The sequence below is a fragment of the Arvicanthis niloticus genome, chromosome 1, assembly GCF_011762505.2.
Source record: "Arvicanthis niloticus isolate mArvNil1 chromosome 1, mArvNil1.pat.X, whole genome shotgun sequence".
Lineage (NCBI taxonomy): Eukaryota > Metazoa > Chordata > Mammalia > Rodentia > Muridae > Arvicanthis > Arvicanthis niloticus.
In genome coordinates this window covers 155,940,419-155,957,718 of record NC_047658.1, presented here as the reverse complement: position 1 = coordinate 155,957,718, position 17,300 = coordinate 155,940,419, and positions in this window count along the sequence as shown.

Below are 17,300 nucleotides of genomic sequence, written 5' to 3'. Positions count from 1 at the left end.
TTAGAGTAGCTATTATCACACACACACACACACACACACACACACACACACACACACACACAAACGCTGGTGAGCTTGAGCAGAAATGGAACCCTGACATGTTTCTGAGAGGAATGTAAACCAGTGCAGTCACTGTGTAAATTTGAATTGAGGTCCAAAATTACCATATGATCCAGCTATACCACCACTAGGAACATATGCAAAAAAATATAAGGCTGTGTACTGCCAAGACTTATGTAGAGTCATATTTATTATTCTACTGTGAGCAGTAGAAAGCTATAGAGTCAGCCTAACTGACCATGAACCGAACAGATTAAAAAAATATAGCTTACATGTGAATAATGGAGTTTTATTTGGCCATAAAAATGAATAAAATTATGTTGTTTGGAAGAAAATGGGTGAAACTAAGGTTTGTTATAAGCCAGATAGAAATAAACAAATATTCACTCTTCTCTCATAGGGAAAAACTGGTTTTAAATACAAATATATTATATATATGTGTGTGTGTGTGTGTGTGTGTGTGTGTGTGTGTGTGTGTGTGTATCACAAGTTTATGAAGTTTATGACATGAAAGTAGACAGGAAATGTTAGGTGAGGAAAAGGTATCTAAAAAGAGAAGGTGAGGACTAGAGAGTGAGAAAAGACAAAAATTACTTTTCCTTTTATGCAGAATCTAGTTCTAATCACGAATGTGTTAATGTGTTCGATAAGAGCAGAAGGAGGGGTATTTGTGGAAAGGAAGCAAGCCAGTGAGCTAGGGGAGGAGAGGCAGATAGAGACTATAATATGGGTAAGGCATCATGATATGTATAAAAGAATGTATTCTAATGAAAAAAAATATCTACTAATGGTGGAGAGATGGCAGTAAAGATCACTTGTTCTTTTAAAGAACCAGTGTCCAATGCTCAGCTTCCCTGTGGTGGCTCACAATATAAGATGATTGAAATCAAGTGACATATTAAAAGCAGGGAGACAACAACACATGGTTTGAAAATGCTGTCTTTTTGTTTGTTTGCTTTGGTTTAAGAATAATTTGCTTCAGGGTAAATCACGGAATCCAGAATTCAGCAGACTGACAAATAAGACACCTGTGTGGTTGTGGCCATGGAGGTCTATGGTCATCCAGAGGGCATTATCATGTTCTTATTGTTTCAGAATGAAAGTCTGAATATATCTATGCTCCCTTCTGGAGTCTGGAGCCTTGATAAGCTGCTTATAAACATGAGCAGAAAGGTTTGGAATGTCAATAAACCTGCTGTGGTGGTCTTTCTATAATTAAAAATCTGAACACGGTGGCTGGCTCATGGAAAATTTCAATTTATTTTACTCCCCACAATGAGGAGGAGTAACAATGAGAAATATTAGCATCCCAAATAAAAAATAAAGTAAATGAGACATTACAGAGGCAGTGGCTTGGGTGGGAGATCAGGCTCAAGCTTTTTCTGAGTGTGCTCTCCTTTAATCACATGTCTTACTCTATTGACTCTAAAGTCAAATGTTATCCCAAGGTGATGCTTAGGAAAGGATAATGGTTCACATTAACTGTCTGTGAAACACCAGCATTCTGGAATTCGCTCTGTATGTTATCACATTATAGTAATTTTGTAAGCCACAGTCATCATTTTCTTCTTCCTCTCTTAGCAGCACCTTTCTTCCACCAGTCAAACATCAGGCTTCTTAGTCGTCATGTTCCACATCAAGTTTTCAATGAAAGTTGCATAGATTTCATATTCAAATGAAACTGGTTTGTACTGTCATACTCTAAACTGGTTGAAGTTGATGAAATCAGAATGTATATAAAAATATTCACGCAAGGGAAGAGAGTAACAAACTAGCTATGTTCATTTTGCCACACAGCTTACAAGAAATAAGACAACGTTGAACCCTGACAGGCCAGCGTCACATCCTCTCTTCTATCCCCACAGAGGTAATCACCATTCAGAATACATATTTACTATTCTGTTCCTTGAAAAAATATGGTTAGAAAGCACAGCCAAGCATCCCATATGAAATACTCTTTAGTTTTATGTTTTTGAACTTGATATTAATGGCTTTTGACTGTGTGTAGCCTGTTGCGATTTCATTTTATCAAGGAATGTTGGGGATGTGATCTATTCCTGTTGAAGCCAACAAATATGGTCCTTTCATTCCCAAAGTTATATCAAAATATATCTAAACTTATTGCCTCTTCTCATGATTGACATTTGGTTTGTGTCTAGAATTTTGCCATTATGACCAATTTTGTTGCAAACATTTCCACCTTCCTTATCTTTTAAACGCAAGCTTCTCTTCTATTGCCCAAGTAGACATACTGTTAAGTAGAATGTATTCATGTTCACTGTGTCAAACTATACCATGCTTCTTCCTAAAGCCTTTGTAAAAATTTCATCTCTCCTATAATCGCATTGATAATTTTTATCAGAACTTGCTATGACACAGTTGACTGATAGTTAAGTTAGTTTTCTACATATATCACATATATCTAAAAACCTAAATATTGTTTTGAATGGACAAAGTTTGTTTCGTCTCAGAGGTTCATATGTCTGCAGCTGGTCCCAAGGTGGCAATGCTAGGGCGTAATCCAGAAGTCCAGGGAAGAAACCATGATCGAAGGTCCATAGACCAATTAGCGGCATGCTTGGGAGACACCCTGGGTTCTTAATTTTCAAATGGCTATTCCTGATTGGTATGTGATCTCCTTTCCCCAAATAACTTGATTATGACATCATCTGCCATGAAGTTTTCATTAAAGAAGAGTCCATTTTAGTGAAATGTCAATGTACCCGGAGGTAAGTAATATATATATATATATATATATATATATATATATATTTTATGAAGTTACCCCGGCTTAGATAATTTATTATAGTAATGGGAAATTAGCTAACATAAGAATCGGTGCACAAGTATGTAACCACCTACTTATCTATATTTACCTATTTACAACTATTTTTTGATTTAACATTTATTTCAAAATTTTTGGTGGTTGAGACAGAGATCCACTGAGAAAATGCTTACAAATTGATGGTAAATAGATAAAGACATTTGAAGATGATAAACCACATGGTCTGCCCATATACCAAATTTTTCAATTTTTGAAGAAATAAAAGTCAAATGTCTCTATAAAATAGGAGAAAAATTCCTAAATTTTGATGATAATTCAGAATACAACATGCCTCTTGAATTGGGATTCTCATGTCTTAGAAGAAGCAGCAAATATTAACCTCTGACATTGGAAACATTCACAGTTTGCCTGTGGTTAAAATTAAGTAAAAATAATATCTTGAGAAAAATATAAATATCTTCATATTTAAGATATTGATTTGTATCTCAAACCATGGCATCCATAAATTTTATAATACATACGTATATATGTATGGTCCCAAATTCAAATTCAAGATAGTAAGACATATTTACCCAATTAGTCTCTTATTTTATTCAAAATATCTAGATCTTTATTTAGTAATTACTTTATATAAATAAAAATATAAAACTTAAAGATATATTTTCATATCATAAAAGTCAAATGTCTCTATAAAATAGGAGAAAAATTCCTAAATTTTGATGATAATTCAGAATACAACATGCCTCTTGAATTGGGATTCTCATGTCTTAGAAGAAGCAGCAAATATTAACATTAATATTCATATTAATATTAAGGCAGAAGCCTTGTTTTTACACTTAATTGCTTTTTGCTTTGAGACCACAGTAATGGAGTATAACTTTAATTCTTTCAAACTTTATTTTTAATGATGGTTAAATGCTTTAACCTTCCTTTTATCCTACCACCCACCAGGGGTAATGGGACATAAAGGATAAGGGGGAATTGGGCCTGTTTAAAAAGGTTTCCTGAGCAGCACCTGTCTGTGTTGTCTGGAAATCAGCAGTTTAGTTCATAGGTTAGCAGAGACAGCTCAATCCACGTCCAAACATTTCACGAATACACCAGCAGTCCAGTTTGATAGAGTTGGGATAGCAAACACAAATTGGCAGTGGTGTCACTATCTAGTAGAGACAGCCAGTCCTCAGCCTCAGGAGGGACCAGCAGGAACATAAGGAGAAGTTCTTGGCTGTGCTTCTCTCAGCAAAAAAAAAGTTCAGCAAAGAGGAGAGACACAAGCATTGCACAGCTTAGCTATACCAGCGAGTCAATCTCTGTCTCCATCCCTTTGTTGACTCCTATTTAATACCCTCCAAACATCATATGTCTTCCATGTGTCTTCCCTCAGTCAAAACCTGCGGAGTCCTGACAAATGTAGCTCAGTTACACAATGAAAGGTGGACTGGTACATGCGTGTTGTTAGCAAAGAATTCTTTTATCATGTGTCTTTTCACATGTTTGCTTTAGCAGAACATCCTTTCTCCTGTGTCTTCTTCAGTGAAACATCCCTTCATGAGTCTGCCTTCTTCTTTCACCTGTGTCCACGTCAGGAAAACTCTCCTTTCCATTTTTTTTTTTGCCTCAGCAAAATACCATCCAACCCAATTGACTTTCCAGAGAAACTTTAAGTTTCCACTTCAGTGGATATTGTTCTACAAATTGATTTCCATTCCTAAAACTTAAGTCCTCATTATATATGCATGTACTTGTATGTACATGTACATAGGTCCTATGTATTCTAGTATACTCTCTCAGGGCCTGATTTGGTTATTTTTCCATTGCTCTGACAAAATACCATGAGCAAGGCAACTTATAAAAAGAAGCAATTAAGTTGTGGCTCATTGTTCTAAAAAAATTAGTCTATGATTATCACAGCAAGTAGCATGGTAGCAGACAGGGATGGTGCTATGGTAATAGCTAAGAACTTACATATGATCCACAAACAGGAGTCAGAGAGAGCTAACTAGGAATGGAAGAGGCTTTTGAAATCTCAATGGCCACTCTTAGTGTCATACATCCTCCTAAAGGCCACACCTCCTAATTACTCTACGTAACTGAAAATAAGATTTAGAACCCCTACCTTACATATGGGCCAACCATTTATGTTGGGCTTTACTTTTGAATAATAGATCAAAGAAGTATCACCTAGGAACCTATTCATTATAAGGTGCATGGGAAGACACTTAACCCTTGGGTAAAACCACATAGAAGATTAGCATTCTTTCCTTCTTTGCACGACATTAAAGTTGAGGAGTTGGTAGGTAGAGGGCTTTTGATATTCCCAGGGGTTTCACTTTTTTATTTTAGAGCATATCTCAATATGTATTTTAAATTTTTTACTGAGTAAATGATTTAGAATACCCATGTTTGATGCTCTCTTGAAGGAAAAAATATCCCTTAAAATTTTTAATGTTGTTTTGATGAAACAATCATTCCACCTGTGTTTGCTCAATCTTTACTTAGCAGTGAACAGAAAGGCCCCATGTCCTTAGTTCTAGTCTTGTTATTTTTACTCATATTTAAAGAAATCATAATGTAAAACTGAATCATGAGGAAAAATACTAGTTAACAACTTTTAGATGATTTGATGATTACACTAAAGTTTGAAAATATTTTTAGAATATAATGCTTTTACTAATTTTTTGTGAATTTCATACAAAGTTTCTTGGTCCTATTGACCCTCACCCATCCTTACTCTTTACAAACACATATCTTGTCTCCTTAAACATTCCAACTGTATGTGGTTTTCTGTTATTTATTTATTTATTTATTTACTTATTTTAAATAAAATACCTTGTCTATTTTATATAGTTCATAAACTCATGGATATAGAGATATCTGAATTTGTGTGTGTGTGTGTGTATGTGTGTGTGTGTGTGTGTGTGTGTATCTTTGGTATTTTTTATGGTAATGAAAATTTGGCTTATATAAACATCTGTGCTTATATTAATTAGGTATGTAACTACCTACGTATCTATATTTACCTACTTACAGAAAGAAGATTTTATTGATTTAACATTTATTTCAAAATTTTTGGTGATTGAGACCCAGAGTCACTAAGAAACATTTCTCAAATTGATGGTAAACAGATAAAGACATTTGAAGATTGATGAATTACATGGTCTGCTCATATTAAAAATACTGTGTGTTTCTTAAAAAATGTTTTTCCGTATAATAAATTCTGATCAGGATTTCCCCTCTCCCACATCCTCACAGATCTTTCCCACTTCTGCGTTCATTCTATCCCATGCTTTCTTCCTATTTAGAGAACAAAGAGGCAAATAAAAACAAACTAACAGACGAGAATAAAATAAAAACACAAGAAACACACTTATACACAGATAAACAAACATTTACTCCAAACCAAAACCCATAAAAATCAACAACTGGAAACCATAATGTACAAACAAAAGACCCTAAGATTAAAAAAAAAAAAAAAAAGCCTAAACAATGCAATGTAAGAAAGGAAGAAGAACCTCCAAAAATACTATTGAGGTTGTCTTGTGTTGGCCGTCTACTACTAAGAATGAAAGCTACACTTAAGTGTGGTTTATGTACTCAGTAGGATGCTACTGGAGAAAACTAATTTTTCTTTGCAATTAGAATGTCACTTGCTCTTCTGGGAATTTAGGATGAATATTCAGTCTGAGTTCAAAGTTACAACTCTGAGTAGCTGAGGCTTTCAAACATTTATATCACTTTCACACTCAAATTCTTGTTGTTGATTTCTTGAACTTGCTAGTAATTCTCTAACGAGTTGAAAAACATTGTTAGGACCAAAGCTACTTAAAGATAATCCTGAAACAACTTGGACTGGACTATATTTGTAATTAAGTCAATGGCATACAGAAGTATCTGTTCCAAGTTAATAGCATACATAAGTAGCTGTTCCCACCACAGCCATGATATACATATACACAGTAACATGTTATCTGATACAAACATATCGTGTTAGCTACATGAAGGAGGCTTTTAAATTTTCAAATGTCTTTCTGGCCCATGGTCTTTTCTTAGCCTCACTTTTAAATTATATAACTTTAGGATATTGATGTGATGATAATTATTGGTTATAGATTATCTTACCTGATTTGTTTATATTGTAAAAACTGTGACATTTTAGATAAAAAATTGAAATATGAATTCTATGGTAACGTTTCTTAAATTGTTGCTTTAGGATCCTTCATTCTCTCATCCTGTCATGCAGTATGGATCTTGAAGAAGCAGATTCCTGGACTATATATTCTTCCCTCATCGACTCAGACTCTGGGATGTCATTAGAGGAAACCTTTATTTAATCTAAATTCTTTTAAGATTATTTTGCTGACAGAGATGTCTGGAACCAGAAAAAGTTATCACTCAGTCCATTCTATTCTGAAATTAACCTGAAGCTACATGCTAAATCCTTCTAGTGATTCATCAACTCTATTTTTCCATTCTTTGCTTGTATGCATGTTAAGTAACATAATTTGCCTACTATAATGAGTCTATTTTCAAGTGACTATTGTTAACTGCCACCCAATTTACAAAGTAAATGCGCTGATGACCTAATTTGAGTGTATGTTTAGTGACAAATGCCCATTCCTTAGCCAATGACAATAGCAGAAGATCCTCAGCTAGTTCCAGGCTGTCAACTGATCAGACTACCTCTTCCCAATAAAGCAATTGTAGAAATTTCATCCACACAGGTTATTTCTGTACCTCACCTCCTCTATGCTTGTGAACTCCAAGCCCACATTGCAGAGAGACGTTCTTGGAACACCTGCTTTTGAATTCTGCTGTGTTAGTAAATCATTTTTTTTGCTCAAAAAGTGTCTTCACTTATTGACCTTCTCATATTACATTGTGTTGACAAGGCTGTTTCTTACACCATAGTTTAAGGAAGGCTGGTTAACTAGTAAGTGAGGTGAGAGTTAAAAGCCTTGGTGGGGAAGCACCTATAAGAGGCAAAGGGGAGGAGGCACCAGGAAGGGGGACAACATTTGAAATGTAAATAAATAAAATAATAAAAGAAAACCCTTGACTTTATAACTTAAGTCAGTAAGTTCACAAGAAAGACTAAAATTTTCCAACCACAAGTTTCTTCTCTAAAAATAGGCTAGTAACAGTTGGATTTAAAGTGGTTGTTTCTTGATGTTTTTGACATTGGAATTTGAAGTTTTTACCTTCACTAACGAAGGAAACTTGTAAGGAAAATCAACTAATTCATCTCATTTTCTATAAAATCTTCATTTTATTTCTAATGTGAAGGTGAAGAGTAAGAAACATTAAGACAAAGAACATTGTGTAAAACTTTTCTGTCGGCTTCAGATTGTTCTCTATACAAAGAAAATCCGGTTCTTTAAAATAGCTTTGAGTGTCTCTGATTGTTGAGTGTCAAGATTTTGTTAATTAATCATAATATAGTTAACAGATGGTAAAATTAAATATGTGAGGAAATGTTTGTACAAGTCTGTATGATTACCTGGAGCATAATATGAATCCTTTAATGATATAAATATAGAAGCACAGAGTTTTTGTATGTATAAATGTTAGGGTTTTGTGATTTCAATGAATGTAAGAAATATTGTTTCAATGTTGAAATATAAAACTTGTAAGATATTTCTGTGTTAATAACAAGCACAATAGTACTCACAGAATGTATCCAATCTTTCTTTGAAGCCATGTTTCAGATGTTAAGACAGATGGTCAGATTATTGCTGTTGTTACTCTACCTGTTTAAATGTTAATTTTCATTGTTCATTAGACATATTTCACTCTAAACCTGGATCCAGCAGATGATCAATGAGCACTTTTCAGTTAAATGTTGTAAAACCAATTTCAAATGGAAGGAATCTGCGTGTGAGTGCCTAAGATAATATTCCCTCTTGTTTGTTTGTTTGTTTACATCTCAAATGCTTCTTCTCTCTGAGCTCACCCCACCTCAGATTTCCTGTACCCATCTCCCCTCCTCTTTGCCTCTGAGAAGGATCAGCACTCCCCAGGTATCCCCTTCACCATGGCGAATCAAATTTTTACTGTGTTGACAAGAAACACCAATAATTTTTGAAGCAGTATGGAAAAGAAACAGTCAGTCTAATTGGCATGCCATCAGTCTCATTGTCATGTCATCAGATTGAATTTCTTGTCTTAAGGTTTCCACTCACATCTCGGATGCTTACATGCTGGACAGGAAGCCCAGGTGACCAGTTTATAGCGATCAGTCTCCCAAGACACAAAAGAAGGACAAAAGGTGGTTCTTCAAGGAAAAGAACTGTCATCATTTCAATCATTTCTTATAAGATGAAAAATATTCAGCATTTTATCCCCAGAGTCTTTAACAAGTCTCAGTTTCTATTATGTTCCAAGAACAAACTGAGTAAAACATGGTTAGACTATCTAGAGATAATATTATGTATGTTAAGTAGAAATGTGACACACTTTGAGAGTGATGGCCCTTGGTGACTGAACCTACCCTTAAACAATGTTCAAACTGAATTGGGTGAGTTTGCATTACATGAGCTATATTTCTTGTTAATATTCATATGGGACTTTCTCTTTATTGATGGCTGGTCTTCTGTTAATTATGTGTGTGTGTATATATATATATATTATATATATATACAATATATATATTATATATAATATGTATATAATATGTATGTGCATATGTATATATGTATGTATATGTATATATGTGCATATACATATATATGTATAATACACATCATATATAAAAATAGATATACCATATATAGATACATGTACCATGTATACATACATATGCCACATATGTATATACACATCATATATATATCACGTATATATATGTATATATGGCAGAGATATTGTCAAATACTTTATTGTATTATTTTTTCCTGACAACTGTGATCCTCTATTTCAGTGTGTGTTATGACTACTGTTCCTAAAAACAAAGGAAGAAAAATTATTAAGCCATTAAAAACCCTTTGAATATTCATAACAATATGGCCGTGTGTGATTATTTAGAGCAGGAAGTCTCTATCAGATGAATAACTGAAAATCCTCGCATTTTTCTTCTGTTAGCCTTATTCAGTCAGTTCTGAGGCAACGACTTACAGTTAATCTTCATTATTGCTAAATTATTTTTCCTTTGGAATGTCAACTAGGAAAATTCTATAGACTATGGGGAGCTTTGCACATCAAAATTAGCCCTTGAACAAATAAAAAGCTTGTTGTATATTCATCATGGATTAATGTGGATGGAAGTGCGATCGGCTCAGTGAGTACTGAAATTTTTCTTAATCAGAAATATGCTTGAAGAACACGTTTTAAGAAAGAGAGATCAATTAATAACAAACTTCCTAAGTACAGTGACAGGAGAATATGCCAGAAGAATTTGTTACAGTTTTATGGATTTCTTAAATGACAACTTGCACAAGAGTAATATAGTCATCATTTCTGAGACATCTACTGGAAATGTCCACAGTGAATCTAAAAAAACTACATGCCCAGAAAATTTAATACATAGTATATTTGAAAGTTTTAATTATATAATGTAGATGCAAGTAAAAATAACAATTGGAGAAAATAAAGTTAAGATTGTGTTACTAATTTACCCATAACAGTAGGCAGAGGAATAGAGTGATGGCTTAGTGAATAAGAGCAGTGTCTTTTCTGCTAAAGAACCCTGGCCAATTCCCAGAATTCACTTAGTGGTTCACAACTATCCACCACTCCAGTTTCAGGGGTTAAATGCCCTCTTCTGACCTCTTTAGACATTGGCCATTTGTATGGTATAAATACAGAGATTTAGGAAAAACATTCATTTACATAAATTAAAATAAATAATATAAATTAATAGGCTAGCAATTTTGATATGTATGAATATGTAAAATTTATAGTTATGATTTACTCTTGAAATCTTTATTCTCAAGACTGTAGTTAATACTCAATTATACTTTAGTATCACTGCCTTTGTATTTATTGACAGCAACAACACATTCTAAACAAGTATAATGAATTCTGATTATAGAAAATAATTAAAGTCTGTGAGATGTATCAGTTGTGGAGATGCTTTCTGCCCAGGCTGAAGATCTGAGTTTTGTTACTGAAACCTACAAACTGAAAGAAATGGGTATGCTTCCATGAGGTTTCCTCTGATCTTCATGTGAGTGCTTTGGCAGATGCACACCTTTTTACCCACAAAACGTCTCCTCCACACACATACAGAATAAACAAATGAAAAACAAGTAAAGAAAATATTTCAGTGTGCAGAAATCACATACTGGCTGTGAGTATAAGCAATTGACAACAATGAGTATTTCATAAATTTATAGCCCAGGTTGTAATTTGAATCAAAATCAAGTGACATGCACCATAGGTGGCCCTTTTCTTTAGAGAACATGCTAGCACAATTGAAACTAGTTAACCATAGGACATCTTTTCATGGTTGTAGTTTGCCTTGGGAAAAGAGAAAACTCAATAGAAATCTTTCTTCTTGCCAAGTAGAAGTGTGTTGAGATCTAGAAACCACTAGTAGTAACCAGAATTCAGAATATCGCAGTTTAAACAAACTGAAGGTTGTTTATTGATATCATCCAAACATGTCAGAGATCAAGAGAGTTCCTGTCTACTTTATAAATCTCGAGGGGTGGCGTGGTTCCTCATGCTCACAACGAAGCTGTAGCAGCACTGACTCTTCTGTATTCATTCAGGATGTCTGTGAGAAGAAGCAACAGCAGCAGGTAGACCTTTGACTTTTATTTTAGAGCTCAAAAGTTTCCTCAGACATCAATTACAACTAGATCATCTGAACTAAGCTTAATAGAGGTGAGAACCAACATGTTTATCAGATGATAGACATCTGGCATTTCAAGCCTAGGGAGAGATTGAGTGCACCATCTCTGGGTTCCAAGTTTATTTTTTTTTGTTCATTTATTTGTATTCCCGGAAAAATTCCAGTCTTCAGAATCCATTCTACTTGCCTACACTTTCAGTTTCTATAGAACTCTAGACTCATTTCCTAGTCCACTGCTTAAGCCAGGCAAGAAAGTTACTGGGACATCCCAAACAATGAATTCATGTGATAAGACAAAACAGACACTAACTTAGAAACCATGAAACCTGTATGGTGGTCCTACTTACTTTCCTAGCCAGAATATTAGAAATCAACATTTTGGGGTCTGTTCTTCCCAAAGATATAAATTTTTGGAAAAAATTATAGATATCTAGCTATATTCTTCAGGTCTGAAGATTTATTGTTCCTATGAAACATATAAGTAAGAATACTAAAAGGATGGGTCATGACTTCTAGTAATAACAGATCAAAAATGATCATTCTGGCTTATTTGTTGAGATTCTCTACGTGTTTCATTTGTCAAAAATGCACAATGCTATTGAAAGTTATTTAAAAATCAATGAACAAGACACTCTTCTGGAATGATCCATTTATAATGTACATTAAGAAATATTTTATATGTAAGGTGAAAGAAAAATGATGTGGTATTTTTGCCTTGAAAATCTGTCTCATTCCAAGAGCTTTTAACAGGTAAACAGGAAAGAAAAAAAAAATCCCAAAATGAATCAATCATAGACTTTGTGCATGCTTTCCTACTTTGGGAAACACATTAGAATTGTCAGTGAATTTCTGAAGGAAGACATATCAAACACTCATAGTTTGATGGCAATGTAAACTGAAACTCATTTTTATATGTAAAAAGATTATCTAGGAAACACCAAGAAGAACAAACTATATTCCACAGGTGATATATGAGAATCTATCCCTCCATCTATGTATCATCTCTATTGATCAACTATCTATCATCTATCTTTGTCCAGTATATACATATATACCATATCTGTTTGTCAAAACAGTAGTAGTTTATTCCATAAGTTCCTATACCTCACTATCCTCATCTGGATTTGTAACCAGGTAATAGTACCAGCCATAAATTCTCCTATGAAGCAGGCTTCAAATTCCACCAGAAAAGCCACTGCTGAGCATACCTTACTCAGCAAGTTGGTATTATCGCTAATAGGGTCTGTAGCTGACTAGGACTGTTGTTGACTTTTCTCTCCTTACAACTTGGACAGATCCTTCTAGCTGTATGAAAGCTAGATATCAAGGAATAAATTTCTAGCTCTTATCTAGTTTGAGTTCTTATTTTCCTACAACCTAATCGTATAGTGTTTTCGGCAGGAGGATGTCTTCTGGAGATATCATGATAATTGAACACATGAGATCGTTCCAACTATGGTTACCTATAACAGACTCATGGAAAATGGACCCATCATCATTTAATCATGCATGAGGTAAAGGCTTATGGAGTCCACTCCTCCTTGTCTATGTCAGTTAATGAGACCTGGGGGATCTGTATCTTTTCCTTCAGTGTAATAATAGGCAATGATAAACAGAGTCCCACTCATGCAAGTGATGGTAATTAAACCCAGTGTGGGAAATGAAGGATAAGGACAATAAAGTAGAATATGTCTTATTTAGAAGGGTTTTAACATGCAAGATAATAAGGGATGAATGTGATAAATATTCGGTATATAAAAGGGTGAAATTGTCAAAGAATACAATAAGTAAAAACTAGCTGAAAAGGAAATTGCAAACATCACATGTATAAAACAAATAGGTGATATATAAGAGGAGATAGGTGTATTAATTAGTTGATTTGAAGCATCCTGCAGTGTGTAGATATAGCAACATGTTATGGCTTGTCAATTAAATTAACACTGATAACAGAAAAATTACAACACTTACTAACAAAACCTACCTTTTGTAAGACTAAATGATCTCCTTAGTGTGCCAATGGCTTTTGCACTTTACAATTTTAGTAGCCATAACTGATATTTCACCCTGTTGATGACAGTTACATTTTTTTATAGAAACTCTCTTTTCCTCAAAAAATAAATGTTTTCTCTTTATTATCCCACCATAGGAAACAGTTGATCACTCCTCACATTCTTTGTGTTTGCTCCCCTTAAACAACAGAATTTATCCTAGCTTCCTTTCCTTCCTTATGGGATTCCATAGCCGCCTCTACACCAAGTTTCTGCACAATGTCTTTCTGTCTTTGCTCCTGACCAATCTGTTGAACGCCATATCAGCCTGGTGTGTATCTTGTAAGCCTTCAGTTTGACATTTCACCTTGTACCTTACAAAATTTAGGTATAGTCACACAATATTCTTCTGTTTTCTCTTGTTAATCACATCTTATGGCTTATGGTGTTTTTCTTCTAAACATCTAGTCTCTTGCCTATGCTTCAATGTTTCCATTTAAGAATGCTCCTGGATTCTCCTGTTAAAAAGATTTCTCCTTCTGACCACTTCCTCAGCACCTCAATTAAACAGAAGTATAGTTTCCATACCAAAAATTTACTCATAATACCTTATTACATTTGCATAAAAATCTTATAGTACTCTCCCTCTCTCTGGCCTAAAATTTTCTATTTTCTGGCACATAGTAAGAACTGTTAAAAAAGAGTAAGTCAACTGATACTTTCTAGCATCATCTCCACATTCGATTAATCCAATGCTTTCTTATAATGTCCTTGGACCTGGAGTTTGCTCCACACTTCCATTGCCAGATGCACCATGAGTATATTGAAAAAGTCTAATGTCACATTAACAGCCTTTCATTTTTTCACTGTTTAAGACTCTCCATAGGTTATTACAACCAGTACACAGATTTGGCCATGTCTTTCTGTAGATTAAAAACATTTAGGATGTAAATATATATGTGTATGCATATACATACACACACATATATATAACTATATATAATATATATAATTATATATACATATATACATATATACAAATTAGTGACATTTAAAAAACTGTTCTTTTCTTTCATTCTGTTACATTTCTTCCTGTACTGGACCCAACACTTATTTCTCTGTTCCTGTCTCCACTAGTCTTGTTCATACTAGAGTCATCTAGATACAGAGGTAGTTTGAGCTGTTTTATCTGCCTCCTTTATTCTCTTGTGCCTAAATTGTTCTACATAATTTTTCATATAATCTCTACAAATATAGTAACCTTTATCTTAAACCTAAAATAAAATACTTAAAGGCATACTAGATATTCTATGCAATTCTATGACTTTATTGTGGTGATAGAATTACAAGTGTTTAAATATGAGTAAACTTATCACTTGTTCACTTGTTTAGTCAGAGGCAATTAAATTCTTCAACACATTTGTGTCAATAACATACAAACCAATGCTTATCATTTAATTATATTATTAATTTATTTAACACTTCATGTATTAAATATTAGCTATATTCCAGAAAAACTAAGATTATACTGCTAAAACATAGAGTTTTGTCTACATATAGTTCATAACTTAGTGGAGAAGAGGCATTACAACCATTAGAAGCTTTCTGAGAAACACTTGCCAAGAAGAACTCAGAAGAAAATTGATCTTTGGAATTTTTCTTCTTAAGATATAAATAATGAATAAATATGAAAATTTGTGCTCATAAACTGTCATCTTTGTACAGAAAAAAAAAGCTTTATGTGCTCTAACCCCTTCAAAGACTCTGACTCTGGATTTTACATGGTAAAGAAGACATATTTTGTAGTATGAAAACATACAACCCTTCTATGCATCAACCCACCTTAAAATCATCACTTTGCAGGAGCATTAGTGGGATGGGGATCCCAAAACTCACAGCTGCTAACTCATGGAAACAAGAGATTCTTGATGCTGTGCCAACAACACCTGTTTTTCACTAGCTGAAATGCATCCTTTGTCATTGCTGAAGTTGAAAGTAAGCCATGCTGTATTTTGGAAAAGGATATCACCTTAGATAATGCCACTGTGCTGTGGTGGGCTACAATAACCTATGTGTCCCTTTCAGTCATCAATTCAGGTGGAGTTTATTCCACGAAGCTAAATAAGCTGATATTTTGGTGTCTGACACACAGCCACGCACATTTTTATCAGTGGCATAAAAGGTTGTCACAATGCAATAGGCTCCCTACGTGTCATACAGTCCACAGACTTGATTTGGGCTGATCCCATGGTGAGGTTATTATTTTCTCATATAAGGTATTAGATGTAGCAATAATCATCTCAGTTCTCAGAGGCCATTACTAAATACCCATTGCTGAGAAATAACCCCATAGATTTTTCTAAGAGGGAGGGATTTATGCATCCAAGAATCTAAACTCAAAAAAATGGAAACCAAATAGTTTTATTTTTTTCTCATCTCCACAATATTCTTGCATCAATCAGTAGTGGATGCCTGTAGACCTCTTGGGAAGACTGAAATTTGTTCCAGGCTCAATAAAACAGACAGTTAACTCTCTTCAAGCCTTTAACCTCTTAGTTTGCTTTGAACACAGAAAGACCTTCCATTTTTTTCAATGTCCTTCTACTATCTCAAATTTATCTATCATTTAATCCCATATTCTACTCTAGTTCTGAATACTCAATCACTCCAAGTGCATTCTTACTACCAATTCCATTTCTTCTTTGTCTTCTTTTCACCCATACTCATTCTACATCCAAAAGAAGGCATATAGAGTAATTATTGTCTGCCAACCAACCTGTAGTCACCTATGCATTATTAATTTACCTATGGGAAAATTAATAATTTTCAACAGAATGGGAAAATTTCCAACAGAATGTTAAATTTGTAAGTTATGACAGGAAGCACCTGTAAATTCCTACACTATGTAAGGTGTTATTCTGTGTTCTTCTTCAAAGACATGCATAAATAAAGCAAAGAACCAGTACACTCAACCTAGTTGCTTAATGTTTGGATTCATTCTTCATCATATAGTTTATAGTAGTGCCAATATTGATATGTCAATATGATGCAATCTCCAAATTGATCAAGAGATGTCTTCCTGGATAGAATAGATTGCTTATAGAGACATATTTACAGTTGACTTCTCTGAATTAAGAAAAATTTCTAGATCATTTGGATCAAAAGCTCCAAACTGTTTAGATTCTGCTTACATGGAACAGAGGATTGAATAGTATGTATTTTCAATTATCTGTTACCTTAAATTTAACACATGCTGTGCTTTTCTTTCCTGTGAATGTCAGACATTTTCATTTTTATATGTACATGTAAGGTATATGTGTATGGGTGGGTGAATACTAACATATCTTTGGTGGCAGCAATCATGAGGAAGTCAAAGACAATAGGCCAGATTTGTCACTGTGTCACATGACTTTGATATCTCCTTTGTGTGAGCATGAAGATTAAACTCAGGCTCTAAGACTTGTAAGACAAGTGTTTTACCCAAGGAGCTATCTCTTTAGCCTATGACTAAGGTTCTTTGTTTTTGTTTTTAATTTATACAACTTTATTAGTGCCCTTGGGTATATCTAGCTTTATTTGTCTATGCATAATGTTGTACTATAGAAAAACTTTTTTACTGTCTGGCAATTTTGGCAAGTAAATGTTTGTCAAGATATTTCTAGTTGACAAATATAAT